The sequence below is a fragment of the Ciconia boyciana genome, chromosome 6 (assembly GCF_034638445.1).
Source record: "Ciconia boyciana chromosome 6, ASM3463844v1, whole genome shotgun sequence".
In the NCBI taxonomy this organism is placed as follows: domain Eukaryota; kingdom Metazoa; phylum Chordata; class Aves; order Ciconiiformes; family Ciconiidae; genus Ciconia; species Ciconia boyciana.
The window spans coordinates 32,096,016-32,110,109 of NC_132939.1; the positions used below are offsets into that span (position 1 = coordinate 32,096,016).

At 47.9% G+C, this 14,094-nt stretch overlaps 1 long non-coding RNA gene across 1 annotated transcript; it reads right to left on the reverse strand.

Moving 5' to 3' along the window:
- Positions 1 to 2,206: 2,206 nt before the first annotated feature.
- On the reverse strand, positions 2,207 to 8,978 carry LOC140653511 (uncharacterized). Its single transcript, XR_012043137.1, has 3 exons — positions 8,759 to 8,978; positions 2,693 to 2,840; positions 2,207 to 2,569 (listed from the first exon to the last, which is right to left on the reverse strand). It is a non-coding gene; the product is annotated as an uncharacterized lncRNA (long non-coding RNA).
- Between the last annotated feature and the right edge of the window lie 5,116 nt (positions 8,979 to 14,094).

Below are 14,094 nucleotides of genomic sequence, written 5' to 3' on the forward strand. Positions count from 1 at the left end.
TGCTCCCCCAGTCCCTGTCTTGCAGTCCATCCACTCGAGAGGTGTGGGAAGAGAGGTTGCCAGTGAAGACTGAGGCAAAGAAGTTGTTGAGTACCTCAGCTTTCTCCTTGTCTGTTGTTACCAGTTTGCCAGTCTGGCTCATCAGGGGGGTATGCTTTCTTTGACCTTCCTTTTCTGGCTGACATACCTGTAGAAGCCTTTCTTATTATTCCTTGCATCCCTTGCCACGTTCAGCTCCAGCTGTGCCTTGGCCTTCCTGACCTGTAAAGGCCTATGGTACAATAGTTACCCCACTGATGCTCCCAAAGTGGAAGAGGGCGATGCAGAAATCAGGAACTGACAGCTGAGGTCATCTCGTGGTTTTACTACTCTCTGAGCTTGCTAGTACTACGTGCGGCCCTGCTGCGTGTGCCACTTCCATCTCCAGGTATGGGCAAAGATGGATGAATTCAGGAAGGAGTCTGCTGGAAGAACCATCAAAGATTGGCAGCAGCGCCCACCACAACCAACCTGGGGCCTGCCCACGGGGCAGCCAGACTGAGAATGACAACTCGAAGAGGCTCCGATATCTGTTAAATCTTCGGAGCTTTTTCCATGCGTTGTTCAAGCAGGACAGTACAGCACAGCACAGGCTAATGGACTGGACTGCCCTTGTAACAGGATGGTTTTGCAATACTACACTGTTAATGCTGAATTTATTTGTAAACTCTGGGTTGGTCTCTGGTATATAGCAACTGTTTTGCACATACATAAGGATGCAATTCACTAAAAATAGGTACAGAATTAAGTCAATACTATCACAGCATAGTCAAAACTGTTATTTGGCAGCATGTGGCACAGCTCCCCTGCCAATTTCAGAAGCTGGGGCAGGGAGGTGGGGTGGACTCTGCACTGCTGACCTCCACACATGGTTACAAGTCCCCTTCCACCTGCCTAATGACGAGAACTTAATCTGGAATACGCACAGAAGGAAAAAACACTAAATGTGATTGTGCCATTTCAATGAGCCTAATTAGCTAATAAAGGTCAGTCTCATTAGAAGCTCTTCAGGGAAGGATCTACTGAAATAAATTAAACAGCAAAAGAGTTTTAACAAGCTGTCCTCCCTCGCCTGCACCAGACATTTCAAGGAGGACTTGATAAGAAACTAAATTTCTTGAACAAGTGATGAAGGAAGGTGTTGATACACAGGTGTTCTGTGACAATAAAAATGCATTTTTTAACTGTCAAAAGATCATTCATGTCATGCGGAGGGGCTCTGCTTACTCTCTGCACAGGAGATACTGGCTGCCCCGTGTCCATAAAGCAAGCTTACCTCTGAACTATGTCTCCTATTTGCCTCTCTACTCCCCATCACCCAGAATCCCATCTCCCTCCCTGTCTTGGGTAGTCGAGCTCCTACACAGCACCCTGATATGCCATTTCCCCTGGTTTCAGCACATTCTGCCTCCTTCAGTTACAGGTTACTAAAAGTTGTTGTCTTTTCATGGGCCTGCCATCCTACTGCTGGTATAACTCCATTCACGTGTTCAATCACTCCAGTAAAGACCATTAATGAGTTATGTCTACCTCCTACTTCCCTCCTCAGGAAAATCCACCTCCAGAAGTCATAATGTGTTGCAGTACAAAAACGTGCAACTAAGTTACACCAAACATTTTTTCAAAGCATAGAACGGATCTTTGCCATGGTCTCCACTTTGATCACCCCAGCTAAAGAAATGCTTTTAGCTTTTTCCCTGTTCTGAAATGGCTTAGATCAAAGCTGTAGGTAGGTTGGATTTCCTCCCATGTTACTAGAACTTCCTACAGCATAAAAGGGATAGGGAACAGGTCAGGTCATATTGGAAGCTGGAAGTTTAACTGAGAAAGGGACTGACAGCTCTTTGGCTTGCACTGGGCACTGCAAAAAAATTGCAATGGTGAAGGAAGGGAAAATGATTCTGTTTTTTCCATCTCTAGGCCAGAAGAATCCAGCAGCAGCACTCCTGATGCTAAAGTATGTTCTTGTTCCAGATGTCCTCTCGTCTTCTGTGGTCCTTCTGCCACAGCAGATCCCAGAAACATGGGGGTTTGGGAGAATAACGGGGAGACAGTTTTTGCTTTGGACCCAGAACATGCACTGGTGTTAATGAAGACTCATAGCACCTCAGAGACTTTGATACCTATACCTTTTTAATGAGACATGAAGATATTTTTTCAGCTGAGCCACACTGATGGGCTCCTGTAGGCAGAGCTTTACCATCTCGTCTTGTCTCAGACCAGAGAAATTTGACCTAGTCCTCAAAGAGACAGCCATCTCATTGGGACTGGGCTGATGCAGAGACCAGTTTTCCATGTTGACAGTCACAGGAACGAACTCACCCTATCAGCCTGTCCGTCGCACAGACATCTACTGCAGGTCCCTACAGGAGGTACAGGCATCTCTCAGCAAAGCAGAGTAGTAAATGTATAAGAAGAGTGTGAGTTCAGGGGACCCTCACTTCCACTGGGGACCAGAGTAAAATAGGGTAGGCTTTCCCCCACGGGGCTGTTGTCCCTCCTGTGGCTAGATCTGCTTCAGTGGAAAGGTCTGGAAGAAGAGACGACTGGTCCAAGAGATCTATATATAATAGATGCATAGCTGCTACCCAGACAAAGAAAGGGATAAGGGGAGTGCCATTTCTTTAACAACGATGTAGATTAACTTCCTTACCACTGATCCTGCAGTGCTCAGCAGGCCCCGGGGATCCTGAGTTGCGCTTTTGTGTTTCTCTGCTGGACACCCTCTCCGTGGGATGGAGCTGGTGGTGGCTGCGGCATCATTCACTCCCATTGGGCTCTTCTCTAGATGCTTCATGAAGCTCCAGGGGAAAAGAAAGAAAAGAAATTGTAAAAACCTCCTGAGCATCCTTTAAATGCTGCTGTCTGTGACAGAATGCATGTGGGGGTGTCCTCCTTCCCCTACTGTGGAAAGAAGAAATATGTTTTGAATTTGTTCATTCTTTTGTAGTAGTAACCACAACAAAGATGAAGAAAACATATTCAAGTTGATTTTTCTTAGGGAGCCAACATTTTAAAAATTTCCCTGCAATCTTTTGCCTGAAGTGGAGAATAAGTGGAGGAATCAGGGGGTTATCAAGCAAATAAATGAAGCAAACCCCCTAAATTCAGATTTTTAAACTATTTCCTGTCAAAATGCTTTTATTTTCTTTGCTTTGTTTACTTTTAAATTTGTTACTAAAATAAAAATTTAACACCCCCCCCACCCCCCCCGAAATATTCACCTTAATAGCCAAATTTTACAGAAAATTATTTGGATTAAACTATCTTGACTAGCTCTTTTCACAGCCGTGGAGCCCTTTCTGACGGATGCTCTGCCTTACTGCTACAGCACTAAGTTACTGCTGTCACGGGGCTTGCAAAGGTAACATTTGGGAAGATTTGGGCTTTTATGTTTGCGTGTTTGTTTTTAAATACAGAGTTTATGGGACTTCGAGGCCCTGAAGTGGCCCCTTCAGTCCTGATTAAGCGATAGCTGTTAATGGATACTGGTTTTCCCACCTTGTTTTTATACAGAGACATTTGCTAGCCTTTTTTTCTGGTAAAATTCAGCTTTGTCCCTAGCTGGCCAGAAGCAGCTCTTCATTCACTGTTGCCTTGTCCCTTCCTCGTCTCTGCTTTTTTTTGTGATTTTTGGACCCCAGCCTTTCTGGACAGGGAAGTGCAGCCAGCAGGCAATAAGCAGGGAGCTGCTCCACCCAGTGGGTGCAAGCAGCAGGTACCACACAGGCTTCCTCAGCAGAAAAGCATAGAAAAGCCAGAGTGGAGGATTTTGAGTGAAGGATGCATACCCCTCTCCCTCAGAGGCAGATCACATCCCATCACGTCCCATCTTCCAGCTGCTCCAACTCCAAGTGGCGTGATGCAGTTGGCAAATCAGGTCTGAACCCACAGAAGAGCTGCACCCGGTACAGTTTGTTACTCGTAACGCTGAAGCTGGATGCTGGTTTGTTGCCTTGGGCCTGTCTACAAAGGCTGGCCAGTTGCACGGACTCTGCCTTGCCAGCCGAGGGTGGCAAGGGTCCCCAGACTGACAGCAGTGGGTCACGAGCCCCGGTCAGCCAGCCTGGCTGGGAGCACATGGAGCACATAGCTCTAGCAAGGGAATGATGGGGCCAGCACAGCCGAGGGCACGCAGGGCTCGTTACACCAAAAGTAGCACAGTACAAACGTATTGCGCCACTCTGACCCCACGAAACTTGGCTGCGAATAAAAGCAGTCCTTACTTTTAGTAGTCCAGTATATCAAAGCTTGTGTGTTGAACACACATCCCCACAAAGCATAACTACAGTATCTCGATAGATGGGGGCCAGGAAAAAATGCTTCTGCCCGTGCCCCGGCCTTTCCCTCCTATGCATTTAGTGCTGGGCACAGCCAGGCAGGCTTTGTGTCAATCAATACAAGTGGCTCTGCGGACTGATGATGTGAAGCCCGGGCAGAAGCACTCCTGCTCTGCTGACTCACCCGGGCAGGCAGTCCAGGTCAGCCCCATTAATGTCAGCTCTGAAACGTTAACAGGCAAGTCCCTTGCGGGGAAGATGATAACTCAAAGGAGAGACAAGGCCAGGGCGTATCCAGTATGGAGAAATACTTTAAGGTTGAAACTGTAAGTACAGCACTATTTTGGAAGGAGGTAAGCTCAGATGATAAACCACTGAGCACTAGAAGCTACTGAAAAATAGTTGTAGAGGTGGATTTCTGCCTATCCCTTTCTGCAAAGGGATAAACAAAAGGGAGATTAAAAAAGCGCGCTGTGACACAAGCAGCCCTGGATGGAAAGAGAAGAATTCTGTGCTCCTCACATAAACCGGCCAGTTAAGACTTGACCCTCAGATGTACTTTGCAGGAGGCTAGAATGACTCCAGGCCACCCTGGGCCCAAACAGCTCTTAGTTCATGATCTAATCCTTGTACTTTTAGGCAAGAGTCTGCAACATTACTCTGTTTCCTGTGAGAGATCAGAGTGCTGTTACTATTATTATTTGATAGCTTCATACTGCAACAGCTGTGAGAGCATCAGGAAAGTTCATCTGAATTGTGCAAGGTGCCACACATTTATAATTGGTGGTGCCCCCTTGAAGCATCTCCGGCGCCTTACAGCAGGCAGGCAGAACAAGCACTTCCAGCAGGTGGTTCAGGTCAGTGCATAACAAAGCATGTCAGGCACTATTCTCCGCTGACCAGAAATTGAGATCGGAGCTCTTTGATGCCTTCCTCCCTCAGGTTTGTGTGCACAGAGGGCCTGGCAACATCAGGCAACTTCTCTGCTCTCACTGTTGCTCCCATTCATCTCCCCCAGGCTGCTGGAAAGACGCTGAACACACCACTACAGAGGTCTGGGGGAGCGCTGGAGCCTGGGATCACTTGAGGTTAGGCTTTCATGGAGGACAGGCTTCTCACCCCCAAGGGGAACTGGGCCAGAGGAGGAGGGTAAGAAGTCAGGGGAACTCATCCTGAGCGTGCCTTCACTACAGCATTAAAACAAACTTTTAAGCAGGAGCAGCCTCTTTCCATGTCACCTCTCCACGTTCACATCAGGTTTTAACAGTGCTTCCAACCTGGGCTAGCTGGCCTGGTGTGGACCACACGCTCAAGATAACTGCTGGTTTTGCATAATTAATAATCTACTCACCTTGGCAATGCGGATACACACAAAAACATTTATTTCAGACCTATGGTGTTAGGTTTTATGAAGCTGCTCCACAGCTACTGCTCAGATGAACAAAATGGTTGTAGGAAAGCGTAAAGCTTCCCAGTTGCAATTAGACACACATTTGTTCTGTGCTCTGTAATACTGCACGGTGCTGGCTATGCACTGACTGCGAAGTACTTGTGGGACTGATGAGCCTTTTCAACCTGGCTTCAAATGCTGAGAGCTCTGTGGGGCAGAGGAATGCGATCTGTCAGAGGTGGCCAAAGGGGCCATTTTGCTCTGAAGGATGAGCCCAGCAGGAAGACGAGATGATGTGTGTCAAGCTGTCCCCTTGAGTGTCAATGTGATCTCTGGACCAGCCTTGCTGACTGCATCGCCTTTGGCCTCCTGACAGGCCTTTTGGTTCCTCGTGGTGCAGCCAATGGGCTCCCCGAGAAGAGCAGCTAGGGAACCTGAAATAACTTGCATTGGCTGAGCAGAGAGAAAGACCTCAGTGTTTAATTACCCTGAGTCCTCCTTTCTGGGCTGCAGCATTTGCAAACATTACATAGGACAAGGAACAACCTCATGTCGCTATGGCAGTAGTGATGGTGCGAAGTGCTGCAGCTGTCGGCAGGACAGGCAGGACTCTGCATGAGTTGCTACCGTTAAGTTATTATACTGCCTCTTTCCCACCACGGCATTAGCAGGACTTCAGGAAATTGCATTTGGTCACTAGGCATCAAGTGCAAGAATTAGATTCTCAAAATATGTCTTACAAGCAGAAAGATAATGAGGATGAAAGAAGCAAAGTTCATCAGAGAAAGACACTAGCTTGGCAGGCTACCTGTTGGCATTCGCTCACCTTCATTTTGAAGGTAGGAGTGGAATCAGTTTTTGGTGGTACCCCCAGCTTTGCTGATCCATATTTCCTTTTAGCAGAAGCAAGACAGGTGCAGGAGAAGGATGAGCTCCCAGCAGCAGGGAAATGCAGTTTTGTCTCTGATTCTTGCTGCTTGTTGCTGGGAAGACTAGAGCGTACTACGTAAACCCCATTACCAAATCCTGTGTCTTGGCTTTACTCTGCTTGCCCTGGAGTAAATCTGTAAGGACAAATTTTTCACCACTCATCAAACTGTTTGTTCTTTTTCAGCTTGCTCAACTGAATACAGCTGAGCACTTCAGCTCTAAGCCTGCTGTAGGAAAAGGGCTGAAAGAATTTGATACTGATGGCAATGAACATATACAGGAGGAAGAACGGGCTGGCCTTTAGGACTTTGTTGGGGCACAGGCCTACAGGGGATACACCTCCTCCTGTTGTCCTTTCTTCTTAATTGATGTGCTTGGTGTGGCTGCAAATTTGGGGTCCCAGGCAGCGGCAGCAGCCCCACACTGCACCCAGCTGCTCCTTGGGTCCAGTGAGCTGCCAGCTGCCCCTAGGAAAGAACCTCCTACATGTGCCAAAAGCTCTGTTTTATAAATCCTGTGAGCAAACCAAGTTTCCAACTGTTCGTATACAAACAATACATTCCAGCATTGTTTTCATGCTTACATAACTTCACCGGAAGCGTTAAAAAACAGTCAGCAGTTTTCTTTTAGCTTAGGAACACTTGCAGCAGCAATTTTACAGATGATGCTTATAGGTTAAACTGACCCCACCACCACCTTATGCCCAGCTGAACAACTGAAAACTTCATCCCAAGAAACACTAAGGCACAGCCAGGGTATGTTCTGCATCTGCTGCTGCTTTAAGATTAGCGACCATATCCATTAGTCCACAACAGTGGATGTAAAAAACAGGGACTGCACATTTCTTATCACTTGATAGCTGATTCCACCTGCTGAGAAGAAGCTCTGCTGTCTACAGCCTTGATTCAGCACAGCGGGAGGAAAATGGCCTATGACAACCACACTACACATCTAAAACACTTTACAACCATAAAAAGGTAGGAGGAGAAACAGGGATTGAGGAGAGCTGCCACTTACAAAAAGTAAAGGAGCATTCTTGAGAAGAGAGTGGGTTTTGCAAGAAAACCAGGATGTGCAATCCTTTTCATCTCCAGCCTGCATCTGTGGAAGACGTGAAGCAAGAGGAGAATAGGGAAATCATGCAATAAGAGCATTACATGCTTTCTTTTACCAGGGAACTTCTGCCAAAACTACCAGCATGCTTTCTTCTTTATCATGACAGCTATGTAATATTAATGGCATTTACTAGCTGAGAAACACACAGTTACCCCTCAGAAACGCAGCTGCAAAACCAAAGATAAATCAATCAGCCCTGATTTCTTAAAGAAACAAATTGCAACTTTTATGCTTGAAATAACATGTGGCCATATAGATTAAAAACTATAATTGTAAGCAACAGGATCTTTTTCCCAGCAGACAGCATTCAGGCCTGCAAAGAACAGTTTATTACAATAACCTGGGCTTCAACACAGCCCCCAGGTGTGTGGCTGCCCCATTTCTTTCCATGAGGCTAGCAGTAACACTGTTCCTACACAATGTTTTTCATTAGCAGAGAGCACTGTTCCTATATTAGTTTTTTTATAAGCAGACTTTGAAACATTTCGCAAGGAAACTGGAGTTCCTGTGCCCATTCTCCTCACTGGGAACTTGAGACAGAGGCATGAAATGACTCACACAAGATTATTCTCCCCAAAATGACCACACTCCTGGGAAAAAAAGCACAAACAACTGCAGAACAACTGCCTGTCCTTGTATCCCAAGGGCCAAGCTTTTCACCTAGCTGTGAGGTAGCGGGGCCATGTCCAGCTCTGCAGGTAGAAGAGCGGGGAGATAACAGCATTTTTCTTGCCCGTGGGAACAAACAGCCTCCTGGATGCTAAAAGTGGATGACAGCTTTTGGGGAGGGGGGATTATCGGAAACTGCTGCCAAGAGCATCACAGTCAATGCCGTCAGCACAGCCCTGAGCTTGGGGTTTCGCCCCTTGGTTTTAACATGCGTTTAGATGCAATAGCCACAGCCGAGAGGAGAGGTGTTCAGCCAGCGGCTATTCTTCACACAGGGACCGAGGAGAAAGGGGGTGACAGTAGCAGAGGGGAGGAAGAAAACAGAGAAACCAACCAAAGGGAGAGGGCTGCGTGTAGAGAGAAGGCAGCGACGGGGCATGAAGGAACCGCGGGCTGGGAAGAGAGACGTCCTGGCTCTGGCGAGCTGCTCTGCCCCGGCTCTCCTCTCAGCACCTCACCGCTCGGCTCTGCCTGGCCTGCAGCGGGGAGAGCAGATGGGGTCGGGGCGAGCTGGGCTCCCAGCGCTGGCTTCCAGACGGGGGCTGTTCCGCAGGCCGGCGTCGGGCCGCGGGGCCGACCCAGGGCCCGGCCGCTGCCGGCTGCGGGCGCCCTTCCGCGAGCAGCGCGCGCAGCTGCCCGCTGCGGTTCGCGGCAGCCACCAGCAGGGGGAGCCCTCGCCCTTCCCGCCCGCCCGCGTAGGGCCCGCGGCGCCTCTTCGCCGGCCGCGGGTGCGGGGCTGTGCGAACGGTACCACAAGCAGCTGGGTCGGATCCCGGCTGGAGAGCTGGGACAAGCCGGCTCCTTGCCCAGGTGTCTCCGTGACAAGCGCTCAGGCTGTGAGAAGAGAGGGTCCGCAGGGGTGACCTGGGGGGTGACAACGATCCAGGAGGTCCCAGGCTGTGACTGCTGCTCCCTCAGCGCTGGTGCAGCTCCGCTCCCCGCACCGCCTGGCTACGTGCTGCCTCACCCTGGCTCTCGTGGCTTTACTCTCTGTGGGCCAAAGCACTTTGCAGAGCATACAGCCCATCCTGCAGGTAAAGGGTCTCTCAGACTAAGTCCTACAGACCTGTTGTTGGTGACCAAACTGACCACAACAGACCTAATCACCCCCAGAATCGTTGGGTCAGTGTAGGAGCCTCCCTCCCTTTTCTCTCGTTTTACTTCATGGGAGGGGAAAAAAATCCTCCACATGGCTTACAAGGGCGTTTCTCCTCTGCAGCTAACCAGCCCTGCATGTCTTTCCCACCGCGCCTCTCCGCGCTGCTGGCTTGCAACACTCTCCGACCCACAGCGAGAGTAGCCCCTCTGTCTGCCACCAAAGGGTTGTCACACACACGGAGGAAAGGACTGCTCACCTGATCCAGCATGGAGTCTGCTTCCCAGTAAAGCGTTGCGTGTCTCTCACAGGTAAGTTTACATGTGGATGCAGACCCAGACTTTTGATTATTTGTGACAGGTAAGAGGACGGCTAGAAAAACCTTTGGAGGTGCCCAAAACCGTAGGGAGGCTGCATCGGCAGCAACTGAAAGTAGCCTGTTTTAGAGCCGCAGGCCCACTTAAAAACAACACCTGTGAGCTATGGTAGATGTGTTCTGGTCAAAGTATGGGAAGTGCGCTTATACAGGAGACCCATAGATAGACCTGGACTGATTTCTTGTGCTCAAGGTCAAAGATCCTGTGTTCAGTGGACCAGTGGACTTTGGCTAGAAGAAGCCCTAACTGAGCTGCCATGGGAATGGAGAACACATGACACCCTGTGTGTTGGTCCAGAGCACTCGTTGCCACCTCTCCAACTCAGGACAAGCACTTACAGAAAAGCTAGCATTTCTAACGAAGTTTCCCCCTCCTCCTAAACCCTAGATATGCAAAAATTGCTAGGCAGAGGTCAGGCATTTCTCAGGTGTTACATTCTTCATCTTTCCAATGGATTTTTTTCTCAGACCACAGTCAGAAAAACATGCTAAAGACAAGGCTAGTATTTCATGGCTTCTACCCACCTCCCCCTTCATCATTACAATAGTTTGTGTTCTCAACTAAGTCTGATCCTTCCTACTGCACCAGGCTACTGCCCAGCTGCCTGGCAGGCCACAATCTGCTCCTCTTCCCTAGTTCCTGTCTGCCACTGAAGGCGCACCACATCGCAATCTGACAGCCATGCAAGCTGCCAAAATCCTACCCGATGTGAGCCAGCACATCCTGAATTCAGTGCAGATCTTCCTATTAGCTTCAGCCGGCATGGATCAGAAACCCTCTCCACTGCTGAAAGTCCTTTCCAAGTCAAGGGGCTTTTGCCCCCATCTGAGCAGCTCCCAGCCATCACAAGGCTGTTCCCAGAACTGGCCACTTGGCAAGTGCAGTGACTGGAGAGTTAAACAGAAGCAGCCTTGTGGCACTCAGAGAGCTGCTTGGACCAGGCAATTTCCAAGACTGTTGAGTATATCTGAAGAAATCATAGCACCAACAGGAGAAGTAGTTAGGTCCAAATTATTATCTGAGGCCAAAGGGTTTAGTAAAAGAGTCCTGAAGCCAAGTTCCTGACTCTGTCTGGGCAATAGCTTACCGCTCTCTTCTGCCTTCTTAAAAACACAGAGGAAAGCTGCCATGGACAAACATTTTAATCATTGTCTCTCAATACCCAAAGTACCTGACACAGCAAGAAGAAACCTCTCCACAGAGACCATGCAGTCCTGAAGCACATTTTGGAAACAGCTGCCAGGCCTCATGAATAAAAAGTGAATTACAAAGTGCATTAGAGTATCACTGTGTCAGCTAATAGCCTACTAAGGTTTTCTAGCTTTATCACAGACATCAGATACAGAAAAAAATCTTACTAGGCCTAGCTCATCTTTGGGGAACACAGCAGGAGTAGTCTTTGTAGGATAAGTGCAAGTGCTTTGTTTTACCTAGGCAAGAGAGATTTGTGACTGAATTCCCATCTTCAAGGTCCTAAGTATAGGAGTGCCAGAGAGCTGAGCTGGGCAAGCACTCCTCTACTCCTGTCCAGAGCTTTACACCATTACTGCAAGCCCAAAGGGAAAACAGCTCCTTGCTGATCAACCGGCATTTGACTTAATTATAATCCTCCTATATCTGCCTGGTTTCATTCACATCCTTTTTTCCCCAGTCACCTGGCAAAGTTCATCCCTGCTTTCCCTACCTCTGCCAGAGAAGCTGTCCATAACACATGCTGGGATCTGGCTAGGTCAAGAAGTTGTGGATATCCACAATGTGCTTGCTCAGAGCAGTGACATCCACAAGAAAGGGAAATGCTCTGAAGAGCTAACCCAGGCACTGACCTCTCCTTCCAGCCAAAAGTGGGGCTGAAAACTGGCTTGCAGCTTGTCAGAGCACTGAGAGGCCTCAAACATGGTGACATATTAACAGGGGGCTCCCAGGACATCACACCAGCTAGGGTCTCTTTGTGTCCCTCAACACACCCCCTTGCCTGTTTTTCTGCCTGCTGTCCTGTCCTTCTTTGAGGGATTACTTGCATGTCCTTCCCCCGTGAGAGCTGTGTATGCCCCAAACCTGCCTTCTCCCCATCCTGTTTCCTTGTATTGGGTTTTCCAACTTCTCCTCCAAGTGCAGTGCAGGATTTGGTAATCCTCCCTGTTTCTGGGGTCTCGCCTTCCAACTTGCCTGCTAGATGTTAGGGTCCCCATTCCTTTCCCCATCACAGGAGCTCTGGGCACACACATCCCTGCATTGCTCCCGCTTCCAGTGGTTCTGTCCCCAACCTTTTCCCCATATGCATCATCCCTCAAAGCGTGTGAAGACAGAGCAAGACTGTTCAATAGATTAAGGTGTTCTCTGGGAGGAATAGGAGCAGGTGGATGATGGAGGCTGGACTTCACTGTGAAGAAGGTGGTTGAGGTCTCTATATGGCAGTGCTGCAAAAGCGAGCACTAGCCTTTTCAGATCTACATCTCTCGCTCTTAATCAAGCATCCTCATGTGTGGGCTGTAAGCAATTCTGCTGTCAGTCATTTTCATTGCCATTGGTTCCACTTTCAACTGAAGGAACCAAATATTCACTGAAACAGCAATGGATAAAAAGGAACCTAAATGACAGTCTTCAGGCTAGAAATTTGTATCTCTTAGTCAATGCATATTTTAAGCCAAATGGAAGATACCTAACAAGAAAAGCTGTGAGAAAATACAAGTTAAGCTAATAGTCTGGTAGTTAGGATGCTTCCCTGGGAGATACAATATCAAATCCCTTTAGAGAGAGGAGGCAATGAAGAAGAGTCTTTCAGCATCCTAGACAAACTCTATACCCACTGGGCTGTCTGGTAGAAGGGAGGTAATACTGGCACTTTCACCCTCTCTCTCCCTTTCCTCCTCCCATGTTGCCTTCTTGCTGGAAACTCTGTTAGAGGTCTTTGAAGCAGCCATCAAGTATGTAGACAAGAAAGACTCGGTGCATACAAGCGCCTGCTTATCCTACTGAAGGGCCTTGAAGCAAGCTGCTTCCCCAAAGGTTCTCCAGGAATATAAACTCTCATATGACAAGGAGTGGATGAATGATTAAAGGATGGAAAATAAAATGTGGAAATAAGCAGCAATCTTTCACAATGGAGGGAGTTCACCAGGGCAGTATGAGAGGGATGAGTGTTGAAGGCTGCGATGTTCAGTGGACTTGGTAAATTACCTGGCAAATGAGTGGGTAATAAATGTGACAAACCTCCTGGTAGCATGAGGATATGCTGATTAAAAATGGAAGGGTTATCTGTGAAGAGCTGCAAAACAACCATATGCTACTAAGTGACAAGGTGAGAAAACAGCAGAAAAATTGCAACCTAGAAATTCAAAATAATGGACATGGGAAAAGCAGTGCTGACCTCATTACGTCAAGATGGGCTCTTGAGCTGATTCTTAGAAATAACAGCAGCTTAGTTTATGTTCAGTAGCAGTTAGAAAATGAAGTGTTAGGAATACTTTGGGAAGGGGTAGAGAACAGAGTGGAGGATGTCAGGATAACACAGAGGTGCATCTGCATCCCAAAGACTCCATGCACTTCTGGTCCTGCCATCTGCAAAAGAACTTAGCAGAACGTAAAAGGCTCAGAGAAGAGCAACGGGAAAGATTTGAAAGTGCTTCCATACAAAAAGTAAGACTAAAGCCAGACTAAGACTGGAAAAGAGACAACTGGAGGACAATACAATAAAGGTATTTTAAATCATGAATGGTTTGGGGACAGTAAATAGGGAGTGATCATTTGCTGTCCCTGCCTTGCATAAACTGAGGAGAGCCAGGTGAACTAGTGGGTGGAAACTCAGAATAAGCTAATGGGGGGTTAGCTGCAGAGTCACCGCAGGACAGACACAGGAAGCTTACAGGGGTTCTGAAAGACATAAAACAGAAGTTAATGGAAGAAAATCCACTAAGGGCTTTTGCATACAATCATGACCTCTCTGGTCAGGAAGTCACTAAACCAAATTGCTGTAGGTATATTCTAGGGGAATAACCCTATACATCTGCCCTGTTCTTGTATCTGTAGCTAGATGCCCAGTGATGAACACCGAGCCAGGCTGGCTTCCATCTCACCCAATACTACCAACCCACTGAGATCACATGTGCCCTGGATGGGGAGTACTGCTTCAGATCAAGTAGAATACTTGCTTTATGTCAAAAATATAAAAAATTATTTTATTGGTATTTATTCATGCCC